A 21,739-nucleotide genomic window follows, 5' to 3' on the forward strand; every position below is an offset into this window, starting at 1 on the left:
CAACTTCCAAGGGAAGTGGTGCTGGCTCCTACCCTGGGGGTCTTTAAGAAGCTGCTCGATGCCTACCTGGCTGGGGTTACTTGAGCCCAGTTTCCCTCCTGCCCAGGCAGGGGGGTCGGACTTGAAGGTCGACAAGGTCCCTTCCGACCCATCTTCTATGATTCTATGACGTACCCCCAGATTTCTGCATGGGGTGTGGGTGGGTGTGGGCTGCCCATTGAGGGCTCAAGCTCCCCGTCCTGCTGCATTCCACAGCCCAGCAGGTGGGATCTGGCATGGCAGGGCAGAGTGGGGCAGAGAAGCTCAGTGCCGCTGCTGGGTGCCCTGTGCTGCCATGGCTAAGTGCCCCCTGCCTGCCTGGCAGCAGTGGAGGTGGCAGTGCAGAGTTGTGCCCCTTGCTGTTGCTGGGCAGGAGGGGGTGCCTTACCATGGTGGTGCAGAGCTTGTGGTGGTGGCAACAAGCTTCCCTGCCTGGCCCCATGCAGGCCTGCCATGCTGGGTCCTGCCATCTGGGTTGCAGAGGCCCCAGGGGAAGGGAAGCAGAGCAAGGAGCCTGAGCCCATAGCGGGCAACCCACATCCGCTCCCCGACAGACTCTTCTCTGGCTGTGCTGCCCATGGGGGAGAGGGAGCGGAGCTCCATGCTCTGCTTGGTGGCAGCTGGGGCTTGGGGGCTGGTGCAGGGGGCTGTGAACCAGGACCCCTTGCCCTGTAGCCCTGGGAAGGGGCTGTGGTTGGGGAGTGAGGGGCAATGGCATGGGCAGGGCACCAGCATATCAGGACTGCTTAGCGTTACAAAGCAGTGGGAAGGGCAGGGACAGCTACAGCTGGGCCTGCATCCTGGTGAGTGAAAGGGCAGGGGGAACTCTGATTGATTGATTGATTCATTTATTTTTATGATAAAAAACCCAAAATCAAACTCCAAAATTTATAGGTATTTACAATTTATTTTAGTATAGTGATTGAGGCACTGATAGGTTTCCAAATTACTTAATATTTTATTGATATATTTACAATTTTTGTTTAACTCATATATATTAGTGGCATTGCATTGTAATAATTGAAAAATGCAGATTTGGGGTCTTTCAATTGGAGAATTTGCAATTGTTTTTTAAATCGGAGGAATTTGTGACTTTTAAATGGAGAAAACCAGGATCCCTTCTTATGAGGAAAGGCTAAATGAACTAGGGTCAGTTAGCCTAGAGAAGAGAAGACTGGGGTGGGGGGAGATCTGACAACCCTTCAGGTATTTGAAGACTTATTATAACGAGGATGGAGATGAGTCTTTCTCTGTGGCTTTAGGGGACAGGACTAGGAGCAATGGCCTCAAGCCACAGAAGGGGAAATTTAGCCTGGAGGTTAGGAGGACCTTTGACTATGGGGACTGTCAAGCGTTGGAACAGGTTCCCTAATGAAGCTGTGGAATCTCCATCCTTGGAAAGCTTCAAAAGCAGCTTAGACAGACACTTGGCTCAGATGGTTTAGTCAGGGATAATCCTGCCTTGAGCGGGGGGCTATACTAGTTGACCTTGTGAGGTCCCTTCCAGCCCTACTTTCCTATGATACTGTAAACCCTGGATTAGGAAGGGGACCAGCCAAGAGTCATTCCAACAGCCTGTGCTAGCCAGGGACCCACCTTATCCTGGACAAGTTTGCCAGGGTGCATTTTTCACCTGTCTGCATTTGTCCTGATATGATTTAGGGATGCATGCCTGCTTGGAACATCATTTTGAAATGAATGGATATTTGAATGCCACATCAAGTGCTTTGTTTACCTAGTAAACAAAATGTGAGTCAAAGCTTCATACGGTTGAAAAGACTTTAAGAATGCAGCCTGTAGTTCTCAAACCCTATTGAGTAATCTTCATGGGATGATTTATTTTGCTCTTTCTCCCCAGAGGTACTGAGCCTCTGTTGGTCTCTTTGAAGTTAATGGGGATCTGCCTTTGGGCTTCTTACTCTAAGAGCAGAACTTCATGGCAACTACCATGAGGAAAATATACAGCTTGTTTATGCCATCAGGTGATGAATTTATTACACCTTGAAAGGTCTCAGTGAGATTGCAGGAGTGTCATCAAATGGTGCTCTTGCCTCCCTCACTATTACTTATTTTATAGGCAGTGGCAGGACCATAGCTTATAATGGAGTGTGCATGAGTAGGCAGGTATTCTAAATCTGCTGATCCCTTAATTTTTCCCAGCAAAAGAATCTGGTATTACTACCACTCCAGAGAAGAAAATAGACTCTTCTGTATTCTCCTCAGCTCAGCAATCTGCAAGCACCTGAGATAAGCGTTTCTCCTTCTGAATAAATGCATTTGAAAATCAAGGCTCTAACTAAAGTTGGCACTTCTGATCCACCCACTGGTAAGAAGCTACTTGCTGAAAAGTAACACCTTTTGTGACATTTTATGTGGGAGTTTGGAAGACTAAAAGCTCATAATAAAGTCTTCAATCTACTTTAATACTGGTTTAATAATCTTTCCAGGCCTAGTTGTGATCTCTGACCTGGAAAAGATTATTTCAATCTTGGGAACTATTGGGGTGGTTGAGAGACTACAATCAGCTACAATTCCTGCTCTGTCAAGGCTCTGCAGGCTTGCTTTGAGCACGGTAAGTCTGCTTTGTGTGACATACCTGTGCTCCAATACAACGTATGTGAAAGCCACTATGAGGAAAGCTTGTGCCCTACATACCTGAGTTAGCCTGGTTGGCTTGCAACTGCCTGAAACTATGTCGTTCATAGGCTTATACACAGAGCCTGTCCCAAAAGTGTGGAAATGCCAGCGATCTTTATTTAAGAACAATTTATTCTTTTGGCAACGGCAGCCAAAAAACCTCTCTCATAGGACCTTAAATCCAATTTTGTAACAGCTGCCCATGGCAGCGCTCCAGGAGACGTAGCAGGTATGTTGTTTTGTTCCCTCGGTGCCAAGCGTAGATAGGAGCAGAAATTGTGGGAGTTTCAGCTGGCATTGCAGGGGCTGGGGGGAAATGCAGAAATGTTGACCTAACTCTAGGAGTATTTGTGTGTGCAGAGTGGTGACTTGGGCAGAACAGGGATTAAATGCCATGCACTCTGTTTCCTTATACATTTTCATTACATAATCTTTGCAATCGCCTATGCCTGATGAAGGGTGCCTGTGCCTGAAAGCTTGCAAATAAAGATTTTTTGGGGGTTTTTTTGGCAAATATCTAGTCGGTTGAATAAAAGATATCACCTCTGCCACAAGTTTGGACTCTGTTTACTTGGCTTTTCTGGGTCAACTTTATTCTGATTCTGAGTAGAATAGTAGGTTTGGTGTCCTCTGGCTGTTCTTCTTGAAGCTGGTGGGTTCCTGGGAACATTTTTGGTTTTGACAATTGTCATTTTCTGGAGGAAAAAACTGCTCCATCCAAAATTTCCCAAATGGCTCTAATTCAGAGATCATTTCATAAACCTGGTACATTTCTTGTACTGAAAGGAATAAAGCTTGTGAGCCATATCCTTGCATGTAAAATCTCTAGAGAGCCTTTTGTCTACATTTTGCATGTACATTTTTCAGCCAAATATAAACATCAGATTTAGAGATGTGGTGATAGATGCATAAGAAATACAGGTAGAAATGCATGGATGCACGTCATTAACTGGGGAATTTTGGATCTATAACTCCCATAACTGGATTATGTTAATGTATATTGTATTTAGCTTTATTTTGTATCCATTACAAAAGCATGCACAGAATACACTCTATGTAATAGAAAGGACTCTTGGGTCAAATTTTCAAACGTTGGGAGTACTTGTGGCTGGAAAAATGTATACTCACTAAAAGATCTCCAGTTGTACCTTTAAAACATACTTATTAGGGACATGCACAAAATGTTATCCAGAGGGCTGAACAAACCGTTAGAAAGTTGGTCTGAATAAAAGAATTAAATTGGATCAGTAGAATGGTTTTTTGGGACCCTTTTGTGTCATGTGTCCCCCCACTACAGCTGAATTGCTCAAACAACAACATGGAAAGCACTTTTTAAATTCATGTGCTTGGGTGTCTATGCTTGGGGTGAAGATGTGAAGGCAGCATCAAGAGCCCATACACAACTTACTGAGAGGCAAAGGAGAATGGGCTCAACTCTGGGTACCATTTTCATTCTCTGTGAGGCAAAAGCTGGTGCCTGGGCAGTTACCTTGGGGTAGATGATGAGGTGGAGGAGGTCAGGCTTTGCTGTTTATAATAAATAATATATGTGGGTTGGGAAGGATCCTCTCCCCCCTCACCCCCCTACTGCTGCATGTCAGCTATTTTTTTTTAAATCTTGTTTTTAAGCCTTCTTCAGAGGCATTGGGTGTGTACTACTGTCAAAGCTGGGGATTTTGACTGGGCTGTGCCAATGCTCCTGCTGGGACTTAAACCCAGAGGTTCCTGGCTGGAGGGTCTTGCCCTCTACTCAGGGTCAGACCGATCACCAGATTTGGGGTCAGGAAGGAGTTTTACTCCATGGTCAGATGGGTACGAGCCTGGGGGTTTTGTCTTCCTCTGTAGTGAGGGGTGTGGACCTCATCCTGCAATCTTTCCAGCATGTATTAACCACCTTTGCAGCAGCAGGATGCTGATTGCCATTGTTCCCCTGTTTTACCTGTGGCAGGCAGCATGTTATATCTGGGGTTTTGTGACAGGGGTGACTGTGTAGTTTTACTAAGAGACTAGACAATGGATTTGTACATGATGATCCTGCCTTGGGCGCAGGGTTGGACTAGATGACCTCTTGGTCTCTTCCAGCCCTACTTCTCTGTGATTCTGTGTCCATGCTGTAAGCCTCTCATGCACTTCCTTGATCCTGAATTTGTCCTTTGGTTTCAGTTAGCCAGAAGGCTCCTCTAGCTATGAATGGAACCAGTGGGCTGTTGCAACTGGGAGGAAGTGCTGGGATTTATGCCCCATAGATAAAGGCTTTCTAGTACCAGAATATTTCTCTATGCTGAGCAGACTTTCAACTTTTGTGACCCTAGGAAAGCCATACTTGTTTGCCACCTGAGGATCTGTTCCTTCAGGTTAAGGCTGCCTAGCATCAGTTGAGAACACAGCAGTTGCCAGTACAGTGGCACATAGGGGCCAACACTTTCAAAACTATTCCATGCTTTCCCTCATTCTTACCTCATCAGTGACTAGATGGTATGGGTGAGCAGAGCAGCTGCAGTTCCCTTTTAAAGGGAAGACTTTTCCTTGACATATCAGTAGGGATAAAATTTGGTTATTTAAATAAATATCCTTTAGACTGATGGTACGAATGCTCAGCTTCTGCAAATGTTTCCATCTCTTGGAAGGATCTGAATGCGTCCTTGAGAGAATCGGGACACCTCTTCAGCTGAGCGCAGTGGACGGATGCAGATGTCATGGGGTCTTTAATTTTCACTCCTTAAATTTATTCTCCTTCCTTCTGATTATCTTCTCCATGGGGTGTCTGCCTTTTACGTTGTGGCAAATGGAGTGCTGGGGGAGATAGACATAATGTTTTATTAGCAGCCTCTGTTTAATGCAACGTTGCTAGTCCTGTGGACTAAATATGTTAATAAATGTAATCCCTCTATGAAGAACTGACAACTAGCACTTGTTTGGAGAGCTGTAAAAGGACATGTATACTATTTGGAAAAGCTTGAAAAACCAAATCTTCTCTCTTTCCTTTCTCTAAGTCTTGACCCAAGGGTCTTTCCTATTTAGTTCCAGGATTTTGCTTTGAAAAAAAAAAAGGGGGGGGGGGGGGGGGGGGGAGAGGGGGCAGTTTTCAGCATGTGTAGAGAGTCTTAGCTAACTGACTGCATGACAAAGTTGAATCTTATACTTTTTATGACAATAATCCTGAGATCAACAGGCTGTGTTACAAGAAATGAGGTAATAATATACTGAGAAGGAAAGCCTGCTGAGTAAGAAAATACAGTATAATTCTAATAGAGGGCCGTGTGTATTTAACAGTAGGGAATACAAGACCAAAAAAACAATTTCAGTCCATTTCTCACACTCCTCTTTGTATCAAATTACCTGAAAATCCAGGCCTATGAACACCTCTCTGTAGGACCAAGGAGAGGTGCCACTCCATCAGTGAATCTAAGAGAGGAGACAAAAGCTTTGTAAAAATAAGCCAAATACAGTCACGTATAGTCATGCTTCCTTTTCCTGTTTATGCAGTATGTGCATCCAGAGAGCCTCGGTGCCTTCCTAAGCAATTGGCTGCACAAGGGAAATCGGTCACCCCAGCGTAGATCTTATGTAAGTTGTCGTGGTGCATTCAGTCCACATTGGCTATTCTGTTCCGACCTTTTAAACAGCTCTCACCCTGCCTGAGGTAGTAGCACTGCTCTGTGGATACCTACATCACAGTTCATCTGCTTGAATAAACTATTGTAAAGCCTGTATGGGAGGAGAGTTGAGCCTTGCATGCCTAAAATTTTTAACGTTTCTATATGATGAACAATGTATCCTATTTGCTCTGGAATTAAATAGTTCTGATCATGGCAGCTACAAGTAGCATATGATGGGTGTAGGCAGAACTAGGCTTGGAGCAACAATTGCATTAGTGAAATTGAAACACTAATGTATTTTCTTGACAGTGCAGTCACCCGTTATTGGATACAGCAATAATGAATGTTGCTGAGAATAATCCAAACGCAACAATACTAGCAATATTTGTGAGCTGACAAGAGTAAGGCATTGCTGCCTACAGTGCCATAATAATCCTCTGTTGTACCCAAGCCCTTGGTACATTCACTGTGCATTCCTCTACATGGGTAATTTGTACATGTATTGTAAAATGATGTGCTTGGAGGCCATGGAACATGCCTTGTCTTGTATGCTGCTTTTGCAGTTAGGGGAGCGAAAAGCACCTGCAATGTGGAGCACCCGAGTGCCTCTTGTGACCATGCTCAAGTGACAAGAGTAAGACCAGACACTTTCATTCCATACAGTGACTTGGATAACTGGGCCAAACTCTACTCCCAGATGTATTACAGAGGAGTAATACCAGTGGGCCTCATGTATACTGGTGCACCTCAAGTGTGTCTTCAATAAGGTAATACAAGTGAGTCAGAACCAGGTTCATTGACTTCATGGGATTTCTACTTCATGCAAATGAGAGCAGAATTTGGGTCACTGGATCAAATATTTACCTGGTATAAATTTAATGCAGATTCACTGAAGTCAATAGAGCTACATTAATTTATAGCAGTGGAGGACCTGGTCTAGTATTTCTTCTGATTTATGTCACAACCCAAAGTTGTGGTTTTTCTTGTTTGTGTGTGCTTCGGCATCGCTAAATCATGTTCCCGCCAAATTGCAGCTCTTTTGCACGGTGGAGTGTTCTGTTGCAATTAAGAACCCGCGTGCAAGAGTTTTTCCCACCAGTTCTGTAGCTTTCTTTGCATAGTGCATTCCTTTTGCATTATAGTGATGCATGATGCAAAGGAGTTCCTGCCATTTGTATTTAGATTCATGCCACATTATTGGCGGGTTCTAAATGTAGGCATACGTGGCGGCTAGCTATTGGCTTGCTAGCCGTACAAAAGGCTTGGGTAGTTTCCGCCCAAGTCGGAGAGAGAGAAAGCACGTGGAGTTCAGGAAAGGAGCGTGAGGATTTCTAAGCACTGCTGATCCCTTCGAACCCAGCTTTTTCCTTAAGAGGGCAAAAGAGGTTTAATTTGTCGAACCCACGGAGCTTCAACAACTCCGGGGGACCTATTTACCGAACCCTCGGAGCCTTAACAACTCCGAGGCACATAACCTCTAGCCTCTCCCCGTCGCCGATCGCAGCCCAGACGTATCCCTGTCCTAAGGACCCAATTGTCGAACCCACGGAGTCTTAACAGCTCCGGGGGACCTGGGAACCGAGTAACCCACGGAGATACAGCTGCTCTGTGAGAACGAATTATTGAACTCGCGGAGCCTGAATCACTCCGGGGTCAAGGAACTGAGTCTATTAGAGAACTCCACCGAGAACTCAAGCGGAGCTGTGCCTGGAAAGCTGACCAGCCTACACCGCGACCACCTGGGGTGTAAGTAAATAATCTTTTCAATCAACCATTACGCCTCCGTGACTGATTCTAGCTCAAGCGTACCATACCGCGCCGCGGTTTTCTCCAACCCCACGTGCCCGGGCTGCTGGCCACAGCCTGTGTGCACAAAGACAGGCCCGGCTCGCACATGGTGACCCAGATGGGATCGGGAGAGAACTCGCACATGGCGACCCAGGCGGGATCGGGAGAGGGCCCGCACAATTTAAAGCAGTGTAAATTTTTGCTTCAAAGCACTGAGGTTCTGACACACACTTGCAGTAGAAACACCTTATTTTGGGAGAAATCCCAGTGAAATGTGTAGTAAAGATATTACTCAATGTGAGTAAGGGGATCAGACTCTCTGGTGGTAAAGGAAAAATCACAATAACTTGCTTTTCTGAGGCTTCCTTTAAACTTGTCTTTGAGGCATCTGGAGGCTTGCAGCTTGCCCTTGCAAGCTCTAATGGGATAAATATTCTCTTAGTAAAGATATCATTTCAGAGCGTTTCCTCCAGGCTTTGGAAATTCCACAGGCCTGACTAAGGTGCGGCAGTGCTACAGATATGTTAGGCTGCAAAGGCGGGTGCTTTAGAGGTTTTCTGTACCGTGAGGTCATCTTGAAGGATTGGTGTATTTCTTTGATGGTTGTCCAAAAATCCCTCGTAGGGTTTCAACTGGTTTAAATCTCAAAGCATTCATTTCTGTGACTACACCAAATTATCAGCAGCAGGTCCAATGTTTCTGTCTCCTATAGCTAATGAGTCTCATGGGAAACAGGGTGGTCATACAGTCAGAATAAGAGGGACGTTTCTTTCTGGTATAAAACGGTTCATCTGGAATTTTGCCCAGTTGCACATTACCATTTATCTGCACTTGGATCCCTAGTTGAGATCGGGACTTTTGGGGGCTTCATGCTATATGTATATAGAATAAGAGAGAGCCCCTGTCCTCAAGATCTTGGGACTTATCTGTATTGGCAAGAGAGTGCATAGTAAGCTACTGCCTAAACTTACAGTGCCTTAAATTTTCCTTAGTGCCCACTCTCAGTACCTTGCCTCATGTGTGGAGTAGTTTATTTCACTTTGAAAGTGGAGTAAATTACTTTGCATTCTGTGTATACTCAAAAGTACTCAAATAGGGAGTGTGTGTGGAATAACTAGTGCACTGTGAATTCCCACTTTGGCTTACTGTGCACTAGTTTCACTGTGTAGACAAGCCTTTACAATCTAAAATTGGCCAGATGGAGGAAGATGGCCGGCATCACAATTAGGTTAAGAACTTGGGAAAGAGAAGAGTTTTCCTAGAATTTAGAGACTACTTACCCAAGTTAAATATTTGCAAATCAGCAGGGCCTGAAAATGTACCTTGGTACATTTAGGGGATGGGTTGAAGCAAACTTGGAGCCACTAGTGGTTGTTTTTGAGGACTCTTGGAGGACAGGTGAGGTTGTAAAAGAACAGAAAAAGGCAGATGTGGTGCTTGCCTTACAAGAAGGCAGGGGCAGGGGTAGCAGGACACAGGGAATTACAGAGCAATCAACTTGACATCAATTCCTAGAAAGCTTTTGTCCAAGCAAATAGACTGTCTGATTATTTGTTCCAAAGATGTGAAACCAAAACAAAGGAATTTACAGATGGTGGGGGGGTGGAGGGGCGGTCCATGTGTTATATCTTGACTTTTTATTAAGGCTTTTAATACTGTCTTGCATACCATTCAGATATGCAAAGTAGGGAAATATAGTCTGGATCAGGGATGCTGAACCTCCTGCCCCTGCTGGTTGGATTCATGCCATGGCTGGGTTCTGTGTAGGATCAGTGTGTGGGGCTACATTGCAGCCCATCCCCACACACCCAGATGCGGCCACAAGCGGCAAGTAATGCTGCCGCTATTTCCCTGTTGCCAAATTTCCAGATCTGTGGGGAGCCCCATAGGCTGAATAACATGGCTCTGCAGGCCAGAGGTTGAGCACCCCATGGTTTAGATCAGTGGTTCTCAACCCTTTTTTGACCAGGACCCATTTGTAAACATTGACAGTCAGTCCCAACACCCTGCTCCCAGGCCCCAGCCCCCCCGTGTGTGGGGAAGAGGGTGCATGTGGGCCAAGGGGGCCCCCCCAGGCAGCCCCTTGTAGGCTGGAACTTGCAAGCCTGCAAGGGAAAAGCCATGGTTTCCGACATTTTTCTGCTTTAAAGGAGAACCCATTTTAAACATCTGTTCATGACCCTTTCATATAATTCTGTGACCCATTTTTGGGTTGTGACCCATGAGTTGAGAAATGCTGGTCTAGATGAAACTACTTGGGTGTGTGCACAACTACGTAGAAAATCACACTCAATGGCTCGCTGTCAACCTGGAAAGATGTATTAAGTGGAGTCCCACAAGGGTATGTTCTGGATCCCATACTAGTCATTTTTTTTCATTAATGAGTACAATGATAGAATACTTAAGTATTCAAATTTTACTTATTTAAATTTACAGGTCATGCTAAACTGGGAGGTGTTACAAGCACTTTGGAAGGCTGGATTAAAGTTCAACATGATCCTGACAAATTGGCTTGAGACAAATAGGGTGCAATTCAGTAAGAACAAGTCTAAACTACTGTGCTTTGCTAGGAACAATTAATGGCACTGCCCTTAGAGTTGCGTTGTCTGGCCCACAGGGCTTGTGAGTGGGTAGGTATTTGGGGACAGTGCTGTCCACTGATAGCCAGGCATGGAGGCCTGTCCCTGGGGACATGTTTGCAGTGGGTGGGGGGTGGCAAGTGACAGCTGTAGTAACCCCCATGCCACCACTACTGCTCATCCCATCAATATGGGGAGTAGGGTAAGTTTGACAACCCTGGACTACACAAAGGTAAAATAGCAAATGACTGGCTATAGCAGTTCTGCAAAATGGATCTGGGGATTATAGTGGATCACAAACTGAGCACGAGTCAACAATGTCATCCTGTTCTGAAAACCAAAAATCATACTGGGCTATGAGTGTAAGAGGCAAGAAGTAATCCTTCACTCAATTTGGTACTAATAAGGCCTCAGCTAGATTACTGAGCAGTTCTGGGCGCTGCATTTTAAGAAAGTTGTGGACCACTTAGTGTGCCCTGAGGGGAGTAATAAAAATGATCATAAGTCTAGAAAATGCAAGCTATGAGTAGAGATTGAAAGATTGGGGTTGTTTAGTAAGGAAGAGAAGACTGATATGATAAGTGTGTTGTAATGTGTAAGACACTATTGGAAAGAAGAAGGTTAATATACTGTCTTCAGTGCCTGTTGGGGATGGAACGAAACATCATGGGCTTAAATTGCAGGGAGGGAAATTTAGGTTTAAATATTAGGAAAAACTTTCCAACTGAAAGGATAGTTAAGCACTGGGATAAATTGGCCAGTGAGACTGTGTTTTAAAGGTTAGACAGACGTCTGTTAAAAATGGTTTAGATACAATTGATTTTGCCTTGGAGCAGGGTGGTAATTAGATGACCTCTTGAGATCCCTTCCAGCCTTATTCTCTCTGATCATATGATTTTGAGAGAGGAGATATCATCCCCTTTTTGCTTATGGAGAACTGAGACACAGGAAGATGAAAGGATTGATTAGAGAGAGGTACTTTTAGGTTCCCCCAACTTAAGCGTTACCCTGCTGGGGCCATTTGGGCATTGTGATTCTTGGAAATTAGGTTAAATACCTTGGTTTCTCAGTCAGTGACAAGAGTTGGGTGCCTCTAAGAGGGAAACTAGAGACCCCAAATGCCAAATGGAGTTCTGCCTAGAGCTATCCATTGGGGAAAAAAGAAATTAGGCACAGCATTGTCTGAACTCTCACCCGTACCCAGAGCATAAGTATAAAGTGTCCTAATGGTCAGCTATGGAAGAGTTTGTTTGGGGAAAACTGCAGTATAACCAGAAGAGTCATAGGCCCAAAAGGAGTGCCAGCAGAGGGGGTTCCTGGGTACTGGCTGTTCATGCTTTTTTTTTTTTTTTTTAAATAATAGACAATCATTACATAGAAGACAGACTATCTTGGAATCAGGGACCCTTGCTGAGTGCACTATTTAGGTTACAGCTATATAAAATATAATTATGTAACATATGGAAATAAAAGTGTATTATCAAATCAACTAATAAAGATATATTAATTTTAACCTTCCTATTGATCAAAAGTTATCAGTGAGAAGCTCTATTTTTCCACCTTAAGGCTGTAAGGTCCAGATTTACAGGTAGCCATCCATGTCTAATCATGGTTCTCTATATATATATTAAAGAGCAAATGACTACATAAGCAATTTCAGTTGACTGAGCAGACAGGCTTATTGCAATGTTTATGTAGTTACATTGGCAAGTTATAGATGAAGATTTTTTTTTTTGTCTCCAAAGTTGATATTTTGACCCCTAGGTAAGCCATCTGGTGAGCTGTAACATGTTGGGGTCCCAGGGGTAGCCATGATGCCCCTAGGGCACCTTCATGTTTTTCTGCCATGCCTTGATAGAAATATAAATAAATAGGGAGGTTGCCCACAGACCTTTGTGTAGCTCTGGTTCCACCAAACCCCCACTAGGATCCCTGGCACCATAGTAGTCCTCACTGGTCCCAGGCTCCTGGCTGGGCCTCTGTACTCTTAGGTCCCTGACTGGGCACCCAGCACCTTAAGGACTAACTGCATGGCTCCAAACCCTTCCCTTTACCACACCCTATGCTTGCAGGTGTTATGATAACATTATTCCTTCTGTGGGGTTTCAGCCTCCTCCCCTTTAATCTAGCTAGACATTCTAGCCTGGGCCTACTGAATTGGACCGGACATTGAGGTTCTAGCCCTTCCATCACCAGGCCCCGGTCTGCTGGGCCTCTGGCCCCTGTCTGGCCGTGCCCTCCTTCACTGCCAGCTCTGGGCTCAATAACTGCTTGAGCCTGCCCCTGAGTCTCCCCATCGAGCCTCATCCCAAACCACTGGTGTAACAAAAACAACATAACAACAAAGTAACAGCCCTCTGTCCCTTTAAGAGGGCAAACCTTGACCTCTAGCATAATGTGCTGCCTAACCAGGGTACCTCTCAAGTTTCCTGAGACTCCCTGTCCCTGTAGACAGCAACCAGTCAGCCCAGCATCCCTGGACAGGGGTCCTTGCCCTGTGGCAGGCAGGAAGATTCCCCTAAGCCAGCTTCAGCCTTTGGTTTATAAGCTCCCAGGACCTTGCCTACATCTAGTCATGTGACTGCCTGAGTTGGCTGCTAATTACCTTGTTAGCCCTGTTGCCTCAGCAATCTGCAGCTGCTTCCTCCTGCTTAGCCTGCAAGAGCTCCTTGGCTGGGCTGCTTTTATCTTGAAGTAACAGGAAGCCCCAGGCACTCTGTTACAGAAGTGCAGTGGCAGAGTTGTTAAGGCACCTTTGTTTGGTTCAAGGTGTGAGCATGAATCTGGATCCTGACTTGTGCTGATGGCTGCACTTAGTTCACCTGGCTGGAAACAGGTACCTGGACTTTGGGGCTGGGGTGTCAAAGGTAGCCAGATGTAATACTAGCCACATGATTCTCTTGCATTTTTGGCTGTAATAGATTAGGTATACCTCAGCTATGCTAAAGAATGGGCTGTTGGTCTCAAGTAGGCTTTTGATATAAACTGTCTTTTTCTTTCAAAAGCAAATCGGGCCTCTTACTTTTGAAGATCTTTGGGTTTATGCTGACAGGGGGTAGAGGAAGGAGCAATACCAGTTACATGCAGTCTTAGAACTTCAGTGAGAAGTAAAACTCCCTATGGAGACCTCTCCTTCAGGTAATTGTAACAGAGAGCTCCCTCTTCCTTTAAGGTGAAAGCAGCCCAGGCAGGGAGCACTGCAGGCTAGGCCTTGCCTTTCCAATATGCATCTCCTTGGTTGTTTGTATGGATCTCAGATTGAACTCACTAATCAGTGAGTTTCTGGTTTACTGGAAGACTGCTTCAAGGAACTGCTGCTGTCACTGCCAACATTAGCTGTTCTAGTCTCTCATCATTTAGCCTCATTCTCATAACTCATGATGAATGAATCGGCTTCTTCCAAGAAGGCATAGAAAAAATTGTAGTGGAGATAGCAAGGGGGGTTGTTTCCTTGTAGGGCCATTAGAGATAAAAATAATCTACTTTTTCTGATGATTCGTCAATGCAGAGAATATTGTTTCACTGCTGAGTTCTTTGTCTATAGTACAAAGGTCAATCAGAAATGAATGCCTCCTATATTCTCGGCCACATATTATTTTAAAAATATGTACGCGTTTTCTGTGAAAGTTTAATCACTGCTGAACATGCAGTTATTTTTCAGTGTAGTCTCTACAGGATAAGGCTGTTAAAGTCCTTGTCCTTGACAAACAGATGGAGACTGTGCAACATCTTGAAAATGTTGCCCTCATAGTCTGTCCTCCATTCTTGGGTCTGCACCAAGGATGGGGCAGCATAGTCCAAACAAATGATGAGATTGCCTCTGTGGTGCATAGGCTTGTCCTGCAGAAGCAGCAGCTCGGACATATCTCTGTCAGGCCCTTTGCACGTGGTATTTCAGTTTCTTTAGGGTCTTGACAGGGTCTGAACCTGAGGTCACTGTAACTCTTTTAGGCAAAAAGATAACAAGAACACTCTCCATGTCCCTAGACGATGCATAAGGGTTGACAGTATGTGTGTGGGGAGGGCAACTCTGTGCCACTGCTGCGATCACCCCTGCTGTTGGCTTCGACCAGGCTGCAGCCCCATGCCCTGGTGTCAGTGCAGAAATCATGCCGCTGCCACCTCTGCTGCTGCTGAGCCCTGGGTCTGCCTGGGCTGCATCCCTGTTCCCCATTGCTGGCGCAGAAATCTGGGAGGGCACATGCCTTCCATCCATGCATTGCTTGTGTTCATGTCCATGGTTTAGGAGGCATTATTTTCTAAATGAACCTCATACTTCAGCTCTGTGGAAAGATAGGTACTCAGTCATTGCTCTAACCCTCTTTCATTTATGTAGTGATCTTTTGTCACTGGGACCTTTTTCTGTGTCTTTAGTTTTAATGACCAAAACATGTACAGCTCCAGACTTCATCATTCCATCCTGTGCAATGTGAAATGGCTCAAGAGAGTATTTCTCAAACTATTCCCATGCTCTGCTCCCTCCCACTGTCCCTGTCCTCTCTCTTACCCTAAACCTAACCCCCCCCCCGCCCCCTCCTCCCTTGCCCCTGGACTTTAGCCTCCAATGACTCATGAACACTCTCCTGTTTAGTGAAATGTGAAGGGCTGGGTAGTCCTAGCTCTTACAGGCTGCAAACAGGTGTCAAACTTGAGAATCTGTGGCGTAAGCAATGACAGGTCTATCAATCTGATTACTAAGGCATTGTCTTGTAAGCTAACATAGTGGGAACTGTCCCATAGATTCTCAGGGTAGAGGCTTGAAACGGGTGTCAAGGGCTCAATCTTTGTCAACTCTATTTGCAGTACCTGAAGTGGGACAAATTTTCTTGTGTAAATTCCCATTGATCTTAAGAGTTGCTACTATCATGGGCTCGGTTTGGCCCATAGAGTTCGCCTGCGTCAGTTCCTAAACCTGTCCAAACCAAATGGCTAATTTACCCTTTCCCTTGCACCAAAGGAACAAACGCACTGAACTTTTGATGTAAAAGCACATTCTTGCATCACAGATTGCTGTAAAACAGGCGAGTTCTACGTGTGGGGATAGCTAGGGGTGGTTTTACGAGCATACTTCTGTTAAAGAACTGCTCTGATCTTGCTTATTCGGTCTTGAAATTAATGTGTAAAGGAGGCCCATCAGCAGCTGAATGGACTATGATTAAGTGGATTATTACTATTACACAGCCCAACAAGTTGCTATTTGTTTCTTATGCTCGAGTGAATTTTGCAGTGCATATGAGTGGAAAGATCTGCACATAGGTTAATGTTAAAAAAAATGTTCCCCCTCCCAAAAACCCCTTGAACTAGCGAAGGATATAAATTTGTGGCATCTGTATACTAGTGAATTGTCAGTGTTTGGAAATGGAGGGTTCACTGGTGATTGCCTATAAACCTGGACTCGATTACTGTGAATATTCAATTTCAAACTAACATTAACCCAGTTACTTGTTTGCTCCTAGTGCTATAAAACAGGAACTGATTTATCAGAGCATCAAGCTGATTAAGGAGAGATTACCTGCTGTAGGGGTTTGTTTAAAACATTTGAGGCTTGTCCTCTGAATTACTTATGCTGTGTCGAATTAATTCCAGTCTTTAAACATTCAATTTGTAGGATTTAAAAAACCTTTAACTCTTTCTTTCTCTTGGTATCAAATATCAAGGAGAGATTATACAACCTTTTGGTCATGTAGTGCTCAGAAATCTCTAATTATCCCTGGAGTTAAAGGAACACCTTTGTGGTAAAGAATGAGAAGGATCAAAACAAAATTTGTGAAGGTTGAACCTATTTTGGGAGAATGAGTGAAGTTGATTGGGAGCTGTCACTTCTCGGGTCATGTTATGGATGGGGAATGTTGGTGGGGGACGTAGAAATGGATGGTAACTTTGTCAGCAGTGACCGTGAGAGGATTGAGTTAAGGATCTGGAGGAAAAGAAGGAAGGAAAGTAGCAGAGTAAGGACCCTGGACTTCAGAAAAGCAGACTTTGACTCCCGGAGGGAACTGATGGGCAGGATTCCCTGGGAGGCCAGTCTGAGGGAGGAAAGGAGTCCAGGAGAGTTGGTTGTATTTTAAAGACCTCTAACTGAGGGCACAAGAACAAACCATCTTGACACATAGGAAGACTAGCAAGTATGGCAGAAAACCAGCTTGACTTAGCAGGGAACTCATCATTGAGCTAAAACACAAAAAGGAAGCTTACATGTAGCGGTAACTTGGACAAATGACTAGGAAGTATAAGAATATTGCTCGGGCATGCAGGGATGAAGTCAGGAAGGCCAAAGCACAATTGGAGTTGCAGCTAGCAAGGGATGTGAAGGGTAACAAGAAGGGTTTCTACAAGTATGTCAGCAACAAGAGGAGGATCAGGGAGAGCGTGGGTCCCTTAGTGAATGGGGGAGGCAACCTAGTGACAGATTATGCAGAAACAGCTGAAGTGCTCAGTGCCTTTTTTTTTTTACCTCAGTCTTCACAGGCAAGATCAGCTCCCAGACTACTGCACCAGGCACCACAGTTTGGGGAGGAGGTGAACAGCCAACAGTGCAGAAAGAACAAGTTAGGGACTATTTTAATAAGTTGAACATGTACAAGTCCATGGGGCTAGATGCAGTGCACCCACGTGTGCTGTGGGAGTTGGCCAATGTGATTGCGGAACCACTGGCCGTTATCTTTGATAACTCATGGCAGTCAGGCAAGGTCCCAGATGAATGGAAAAGGGCAAATATAATGCTCATCTTTAGAAAGGGAAGAAGGAACTACAGACCAGTCCACCTCACCTCAGTCCCTGGAAAAATCATGGAGCAAGACCTCAAGTAATCCATTTCTAAGCATTTGGAGGAGACGGTGGTGATTAGGAGCAGTTGGCATGGATTCATCAAGGGCAAGTCATGCCTGACCAACCTGATTGCCTTCTATAATGAGGTGACTGGCTCTGCGGATGTGGGGGGAGCAGTGGAAATGAGATACCTTGACTTTAGCAAGGTTGTTGGTTGTAGCTGTGTTGGTCTAGAGACTGCGTACCAGAATGAATGCACTCTGAACATCCATCAAAAACAAAAATATCCAATTACCCGAGGGGCAACACTTCTCACAAGACAATCACTCCCCCTCTGATCTCTCAGTTCTAAAATCCTCAAAGGAAACTTTAAAAAACACCTTTTGTAGACGAGACTTATGAACTTCACTTCGTAAATCTATTGGATACAAAAAATCATGTACTTAATGTATCATAAATCCAATGTCTATATTATAACCTGCCTGACATCCAATTCACCAGGTACCTGCCTGAAGCTTACCATTTGCATTCCATCACACATTTTCCCCTGCCTCCCCCCAGCTCCATACCTATCTCTACCCATTGTCTTCCAAACTTCCACCTATTTACATTTTCTCAGGCTTCTTGTCACCTTTTTTTAGTCTCTTTTCTACCCTGGAGAACTCGGAACAACAAAAGAGTCTCCCAATGCCTGAAGAAAGGTGCCTGTGCCCAAAAGCTTGCAAAGAACTTTTTTCCAACTATTTAGTTGGTCTAATAAAAGATATCACATCTATCCAAAGAACCTTGCCTGCCTACTGACTTTAGCAAGGCTTTTGATGTGGTCTCCCACAATGTTCTCGCAGGTAAGCTAAGTAAGTATGGGTTGGATGAATCAATTGTAAAGTGGATAGAAAACTGGCTGGATGGTAGTGTGCAAAGGGTAGTAATCAATGGCATGAGGTCTAGTTGGCAGCCAGTATCAAGTGGAGTGCCCCAGAAGTCAGTCCTGGGGCTGGTTTTGTTCAGTATCTTCATCAGTGGCCGAGAAGATGGGATGGAGTTACACTCTCAGCAAGTTTGCAGATGACATCAAGCTAGGGGGAGTAGTAGATATAACCTAGACAATTTGGAGAATTGGATCAAAAGAAATCTCATGAAGTTTAGCAAGGACAAGTGCAAAGTCCTGCACTTTATTATAAGCATCGGTTACTTGCTCTGTTCATTTTTTAGGACTTTCTTTAGGAAAAATTGCAGTCAGTGAGATTTAAGCAAATGCTTAAGTACTTTGCTGAAGGATGTTAATCTCTGAAGAAGGACCTTTGTTTGAGGGGTGTGACCAAAAAAGCTTGTGTTTATGCAGCACCTAGCACAATGAGTCTAGGTCAAAGCTTATTTCCACTACCACAATACCGGGAGTTACCTCCGGTGTCCTTTTAGTCTGGGTTTTTTTTTTTTTTTTTTTTACTGTTTTGGACCCACTTTGGAATAGGAGTCTGCAGAAGACCAACACACAGCTGCACAGACCACTGAGTATGGAGAATATAGGAAACTGCTACCTGCTAATTCTATACCAGCTTGAAGGTAGGTTCATAAACAAAGGAAAGGTGAGGAAAAATTATAGTGCTGATGGGAATGGCAATGCTTTTGGCATGTGATGACTGAGGGGCAAGGCACTAGTTTCGGAAGCAAGAGTAAACTGAGAAAGTGGTGAGGGGAATGCAAAAATGTGGCAGCATCTTAGAGAAAAATGCCTTTTGTCTAGAGTGAGTGGCTAGTATTTATGGAAGTGAGTTTCCATTGAGCAAAGGACAAGGGCATGGAGACCTCTGTGTAATGTTACCATTGCTATTACCCATTGTGGTGCCTAACTTGTGTCTGTGGGTGGTGCTATCTGCAAGAAGCAAGCATGGTTCCATATCCTGGCTGAAAGGGCCTGACATGCCCTATGGCCATGAAATACTTCTGGAGAAGTTGCCAGCTCAGAGTCTCTCTGATCCTTTATTTACAGATTGGTTTGATCTGCACCTAAGTCATCCATTATGCTCTGGAGTGTGGGGGCTGATCTGTGTAGCATGATATGTCTGGTATGGTAAGCAACATAGATGGGTATTATCTGAGTGGTACCTACCACTGCCCATATCTCCTGGGCAAAGTCTGGAGAGCTCCTTTATTTCTTCTGTATTACTCAAATCTAGGCAGCTGCATCTTAGCTCTGTAGCATTTCCATCGGGTTGTTGTTGAACTTGATTGTGTAAAGTAGTAGATTGAGTGTGTCTCTCTTCTTTTTCTCTCTGGCCTGTTTGCTCGTTGCTTGCATAAGGATGTACATGTGGTGGCATACAGTGGCAGATTCCCAGTCTCGTGAATGCAGAGTAGACTTTATGTATTACCAGCATGTAACTTTGGTCAGCTTTGGAAGCTTCTTTGCTGCGTATCTCAGAACCTAATTAAGGCCATGCATAGCTGAAACAAGAGGCGTGTGTGCACAACACTTTAAAGTGGGTTAAATGCTTTTGCACTGCTTTAATGGTGTCAGTGTTTAAATGTCTCGGTGGCGTATTGCACATTAATTTCAGCTGCTGTAGGAAATTTGGCAGTGTAATGCGCCTTAAGTGACTTGGGGTGCAGCAAACTAAAACTCCTTCGAGGAGTTTTAGTTTGCTGCCCTTACTGCCATGGAGCAAAGCACCAGGCTCCATACAGCTGCACGGCTCTGCAGGAAGTCCTGCAGGCAGCCTGGCAGCAGCCTGGGAAGGCAGGCTCTGCCCAAGCCCAGGCACCGCTCCGCCTGCTGGCAGCTTGCCCTTCCCTCTCCATCGGAGAGGCAGGTAAGTCAACGGGGTGTGTGCATGACACGGGGGTTTAATCAGTCCTAAATTGAAGCAGTGTTTTTTTTTTTTTAAACCCACCACTTCAATTTAGGGCCCCTGTTTTGTCTACACGCCCTATGTCTTGTAGCATTTGTAGCTCAAAATCTGATGCAGTATTTCTTTCTCCCACTTTCTGTTCTCAGATAAGAATCTCTTCATTGTACCAATACATAAAACAAGTGAATAAGGCTGAATTATAGTGATGTAGGCTAGCCAGGAAAACATTTGGACAGGAGCCAGTTGAACTGTACTATAGAGCAAATACAAATCCCAGTCCAGGGATAATAACTGTCTTCTGTGCATTTGTCAGGCACACTGCACATACTGCTGTTTCTCCCATAATTACATTACTATACAAAACAGTGATTAAGTGATGATAAGGTTATGACTGAAGAAAACAAAAGGCTTTAAACCCATTGGATACTGATAGTGCTGCCCAGTGCTGAGACTGGCACTGAAGCACAAATGATGTAAGATGGTCATCACATGCAATAGGCCTAACACGATGAGGTCAGGATGGTGTCTGCACTAAACCTCTTTAGTGCTGGCTCTACAAGAAGATCTGTTGCTATGGACCCTGCTGGCCAAATGCAGTCTCATCTGTAGCATAAGTATCTAGAGAAACAGGGTTTCTAGTGGAGATACTGACACGGTGTTTATGATGTGGTGCTAGTATATCTTCTTGAATAGACAGCTGTTTTCATGATGGTGAAGCCTAGAGATCCCATCAGTGACCGGGATCACAGTGAGCTAAGCATTCTACAGATCCCTCATGAGACTCACTCTTTACCTTGAAGAGTTTTCAATCTAAGAAGACAAGACAGACAAAAGGTGGAAGGGGAAACCAGTATGAAATGGCATAATGAAGGTCACCTAGCGGATCAGTGGCAGAGCCTCCAGTGCCCAGCGTCTAGCTTCTGGATCCTGCTCCCCTGTGCAATGTTTGTCGAGCTCTCTCCCACCTGTTATGTGAGCTGCGAAAGATGAAGTCCTGATTCTTGCAGCATTTCCAACATGCACTCCACTGAGCGTTGCTTAAACATGAAAGAAATCTAAGGCAAAATACTGGGATTTAGGGGAACTGAAGAGATGCTGATTAGTTGAAAGATGTATCCTTCATATTTGGATTTTTGTCATTTTTTAATACATTACAGAACGTGGTTTGACACAATGATGTTCAGCCAAAACAAAGATGACAACAAAATGGTGCTTAAGCTGACTGAGGAATAACCAGTTAGTGTTTAAAACCCAGCTAATGAAGTGTGTGTATCTAATGTCTGAGTTAATTTTCAGTCATATTTGTTTTAAGCCAGCAGGTCAATATATTTTAATTTATATGTACCATCAAACAATCAAATATAGAAATAAACTGCCTTTTTATTTTTAAAGATGAATTAATTGTGTTTGCAAAAATATACTTAATGTACAGGAATCTTGATTCTGTGGGAGCTCCCTGAACATTCATTTAAATAAGATT

General features: G+C 44.4%; 2 long non-coding RNA genes across 6 annotated transcripts in view; one reads left to right on the forward strand and one right to left on the reverse strand.

Annotated features, from left to right (window-relative positions):
• Positions 1-21,739, forward strand: part of LOC102388827 — a 74,596-nt gene that overhangs the window by 7,392 nt on the left and 45,465 nt on the right. For 4 of the 5 annotated variants that reach the window (XR_323161.3, XR_323158.3, XR_323160.3 and 1 more), the window contains exon 2: positions 2,200-2,365. The exons of the other annotated variant lie outside the window; for it this stretch is intronic. This is a non-coding gene — a long non-coding RNA (uncharacterized LOC102388827). The remainder of the gene's footprint in view (positions 1-2,199; positions 2,366-21,739) is intronic. 5 annotated transcript variants of the gene reach the window in all.
• Positions 5,389-13,129, reverse strand: LOC112549304. Its single transcript, XR_003092686.1, has 3 exons — positions 13,060-13,129; positions 6,016-6,081; positions 5,389-5,469 (listed from the first exon to the last, which is right to left on the reverse strand). It is a non-coding gene; the product is annotated as an uncharacterized LOC112549304 (long non-coding RNA).

The sequence above is a fragment of the Alligator sinensis genome, unplaced genomic scaffold (genome assembly GCF_000455745.1).
Source record: "Alligator sinensis unplaced genomic scaffold, ASM45574v1 scaffold85_1, whole genome shotgun sequence".
Taxonomy (NCBI): Eukaryota; Metazoa; Chordata; order Crocodylia; family Alligatoridae; genus Alligator; species Alligator sinensis.